The following is a 4,858-nucleotide window of genomic DNA, read 5'->3' as shown; positions in this document are numbered from 1 at the left end:
AATAAGCCAATATCATATGATCTCATTTATTTGTGGAATCTAATGAACAAAATGAATTGACCAACAAAATAAGACCTGAATCATGGAGGCATGGAACAGACTGACATACCTCAATGTGAGGATGGGGGGATGAGAAGACATAAACCAAAGAATGTATATACTTACTTGAGGCCCGATGCATGGATTCGTGCACCAATGGGGTCCCTCGGCCTGGTCTGTGCCCTCTTGCAATCCGGGACCCCTCGAGGATGTCGGACTGCTGGTTTCAGCCCAATACCTGCAGGCCAGGCTGAGGGACCCCACAGGTGCCCAATCCATGCACTCGGCCTCTAGTATGCATATAAGATCTTTGGTTAATCTCTTTCCGCCTTTCCCCCTTCCCTCTGAGATTCATCAGTCTGTTCCATGTTTCCATGCCTGTGCGTTGAGCGTCTGCCTCCTGGTGGTCAGTGCACATCATAGCTACCTGTCAAATGGTTGCTTCGGCTTTTATATATATGTAGATTAGAGGCCTGGTGCATGAAATTTGTGCATGGGTGGGGTCCCTCCACCTGGCTGGAGATCAAGGCCATCTCGCCCAGTCCCAATCGGGGCCAATCAGGGCCAATGGCCGAGGAGGGACCACAGGAGGGACCACGGGAGGGCTCCAGTGCATGTCTGGCCCCGTATCACCCAGTCCCGATCAGCCAGACTCCAGCAGCTAGCTAACCTACCAGTCAGAGCATCTGCTCCCTGGTGGTCAGTGCATGTCATAGTGACTGGTTGATCGACTGCTCGGTTGGACACAGCATATTAGGCTTTTATATATATAGATTGTAACTCACGGTGTGGAATGCTCAGCATGCACTTTCCCTCCAGCCCCTGCTCTTGGAGACCTCACGTCCTTCCAAGGTTCTGCTCACCCTCTTCAGCTGCCACATGAAGTAAATTGCCTCATGTGTTTGGAAACCCTTTGCAGGCTCCCTGGGTGTGTCTTTACTTTGCTGCAGTTCTGATTACCCCAACATACGGAGAGAAACCCTCATTATCAGGTAACACCATTGTGGTAAGACCCCTGCTCAGCCTACTGCAGCAGTTTTAAATAGGCCATGTGTTACCCTAGCTGGTTTGGTTCAGTGGATAGAGTCACAGCCTGTGGACTGAAGGGTCCTGGGTTCAATTCCAGTCAAGGGAATATTCCTGGGTTGCAGGCTCAATCCCCAGTAGGGGACATGTGGGAGGCAGCAGATAGATTCTCTCTCATCATTTATGTTTCTATCTCTCTGCCTTCCTCTCTGAAATCAATAAAAACATATTAATAAAAATAAATAGGCCATGAATCAAATGTCGCTGCTCTCCATCCATCCAGTCCCCTCACACCCTCTTATGTCTTCGCTCCCCACCCCCACATACACACTCTGTTAAGGTTTATAAAATGGGTGATGCTTCTACATGGCCCTCCTTCCCCTCCCATCTCTGTCCCCAGTCCTGTGGGGTCTCTCCCTCCCTCCCCTCCATCTAACTTGGTGGGTCCTGCTCTGCCCCTTCCTCTTGCGACCTCCTGGCTGCAGCCTCCCCCTCTCTCCTCTGGGGACGGAGCTCCCCAAAGGCTGTGTGGGGCAGGGCCGTGTGGGGTGGGGCAGGGCTGTTCTGAGCAGGCTGGGCAGTGTGGGTGAGGCATTGCCCGGGGGGCTGTGCAGGCCACACAGCAGTGCCAGTGTGGAGCTGTAGGGGCAAACCCAGGTGGGGCCTCGGAGGAGATCTGGGGTGATGGGTCATGGGGAGGAAGAGGGAGGACATGGAGCCTGTCCCATGGGAGAGGCACCGGGCTCCTCGGCTGCCCCCACCCAGTAGCTTTTCTAGGCCCCTGTGCAGCTGTCACCCTCCGCCCCTCGCTGCCTCCCACTTCCTTTTAAGTTTTGGACTCGGTTTCTCTGACTCAGCCCCGCCCCCCTCTCTGCTGCGTCCTGGGAGCCCGAGGCCACCCCTTGGCCTTGGGCAGGCACACCTGGCCTGTCCCCCCCAACCCCAGTGGTGCTACCCATTCTCCTGGAGTAGTGAAACTTAACAAATAAGAAGAAGCAGCTCTGAAGATTATAAATTGCACACTGAGAATGACACAGGCTGCAGAGGGCTGTGCAGTCCACGGCTCTTGGATCACATGTAGCAGCCTCCAAGTCTCTCCTGGCTCCCACACCCGCCCACCTCCACTGGGGCTCAGGCCAAACCCTGGGAGCTCTCACCTCACACCTCACTTTCCAGTCCAGTCCACCAGCTCCCACAGCAAGCTAACCTATCAGTTGGAGCGTCTGCCCCCTGGTGGTCAGTGTGCATCATAGCGACTGGTTAAGCAAACTCCCAGGGGACAATTTGCATATTAGGCTTTTATTATATAGGACTAGAGGCCCAGTGCATGAAATTCATGCACGGGCAGGAGGGGGTATCCCTCAGCCCAGCCTGCACCCTCTCCAATCCAGGACATCCCTCTCACAATCCAGGACTGCTGGCTCCTCACCATTCACCTGCCTGCCAGCCTGATCCCCCTAACTGCTCTCCCCTGCTGGCCCGATCAACCCTAACCGCCTCTGCCTCGGCCCCGCCACCATGGCTTTGTCCGGAAGGATGTCCAGTCTAATTAACTTATTACCCTTTTATTAGTATAGATATGCATAGCCCATGGACACGGGCGATAGGGTAGTGAAGACCTGGGGGTGTGGGTAGGGCCTGGAAGGAGGGGGATAAGGGAGGGGGAAATGGGAGATAACCATAATACTATCAACAATAAAAATATGTTATTAAAAATAAACAAGAACAATGTTTGCCTAGAGGTCAATACTCTAGAAATTGACAAACAGCAAATTTTTTAAGATTTTATTGATTTTCAGAGAGAGGAAAGGAGAGGGGGAGAAAGAGAGAGAGAGAAACATCAATGTGAGAGAAAAACATTGATCTGCTGCTGCCTCCTGCATGCCCCCTACTGGGGAATCAAGCCCGCAACCCTAGCATGTGCCCTTGACTGAAATAGAACCCGGGACCCTTCAGTCAGCAGGCCCACATTCTATCCACCAAGCCAAACAGGCTAGGGCCCAAGGGCCTTTTTGAAGTAGGAGAAGTAGGAGGAGGAGGAGGAGGAGCAGGAGGAGAAAGGGAACAAGAAGAGGAGAAGAAGGAAGAGGAAGAGGAAGAGAGGGAGGAGGAGGGGGAGGGGAAAAAAGAAGAAGCAGCAGAAGCAGAAGAAGCAGAAGAATTAAAATATGAATAATAAAATAGGAATAAGTACATATCTATCAACAATTACTTTAAATGCAGATGGATTAAATGCTTCTATCAAAAGACGTATGGAGGCTGAATGGATAACAAAACAAGACCCTTACATATGCTGTCTACAAGAGACTCCTTTCAGATAAAAAACAACAACAACACATAGACTGAAAGTAAAGGGATGGTAAAAGATATTTCATGAAAATGGAAACAAACTGGGATAGCAGTACTTATACCAGACAAAGTAGACTTTAAAACAAAAGCTATATAACAAGAGACAAAGAAGGACCCAGCAATTTCACTTCCAAAAAAAAAAACAAAAAAAACACAACAAAACACTAAATAAAAAAGACATATACATCCATATGTTCATTGCAGCATTACTTACAATAGTCAAGATGTGGAAACAACCTAAGTGTTCATCAATAGATGATTGGCATATATACAATGACTCAGCCATAAAAAAAGAATGAAACCTTGCCAGATGCAACAACATGGATGGGCCTAGAGCAGCCGTGGGCAAACTACGGCCCGCGGGCCGGATCCGGACCATTTGAAATGAATAAAACTAAAAAAAAAAAAGACCGTACCCTTTTATGTAATGATGTTTACTTTGAATTTATATTAGTTCACACAAACACTCCATCCATGCTTTTGTTCTGGCCCTCCAGTCCAGTTTAAGAACCCATTGTGGCCCTTGAGTCAAAAAGTTTGCCCACCCCTGGGTTAGAGAGTATTGTGCTGAGTGAAATAAGTCAGACAGAGGAAGACAAATGCCATATGATTTTGTTTATATGTGAAATCTAAAAAACAAATGACAAACAGTATTGAAACAGACTTATAGATACAAAGATCAGATTGATAGATGCCAGAGGGGAGGGAGACTGGGGGATAGGATGATAAAGATGACAGGATTAAGAAGTACAAATTGGTAGTTACAAAATGATCACAGGGATGTAAAGTACAGCATAGGGAATATTGTCCATAATATTGTAATAACTATGTATGGTGTCAGATGGGTACTAGATTTATCGGGGTGATCACTTAGTAAGTTATATAATGTCTAATCACTGGGTTGTATACCTGAAAGTAACATAATATTTTATGTCAGCTATAATTAAAAAATAAAAAATTACTTAAAGTCAATAACTAGCCCAGCCGGGTGTGGCTCCGTTGGTTGAGTGTTGACCCAGGAACCAAGAGGTCATCAGTTCGATTCCCGGTCCTGGCATATGCCTGGGTTGCGTGCTGGGTCCCCAGTAGGAGGCATGCAGGAGGCACACAATAGATGATTCGCTCTCATCAATGCTTTTTCTATCTCTCCCTCTTCCTTCCTCTCTGAAATCAATAAAAATTTATTTTAAAAACAAATAAAGTTAATAAACAAATAAAAGCAGCCTTTCTTTAGTCTGGAGTGTTTTTGGCTTCCTCAGGATATTGCATCTCCACAGTTTGCAAACTGTTTACCTGAATAAAGTTTCTCCTTTTACTGCACCCCAGATTGGGACCCCTGTTGGTATTAGATTGGTGGCAGTGACTTTTTGTTGACAAAATGTAAGTGGTACAACTACTTTGGAAAACAGTTTGACAGGTGTTTGGTTGTTGTTTTTTTATGATA

This window comes from Myotis lucifugus, unplaced genomic scaffold (genome assembly GCF_000147115.1).
Source record: "Myotis lucifugus unplaced genomic scaffold, Myoluc2.0 scaffold_109, whole genome shotgun sequence".
Taxonomy (NCBI): Eukaryota; Metazoa; Chordata; class Mammalia; order Chiroptera; family Vespertilionidae; genus Myotis; species Myotis lucifugus.
This window is presented reverse-complemented; position numbering follows the sequence as displayed.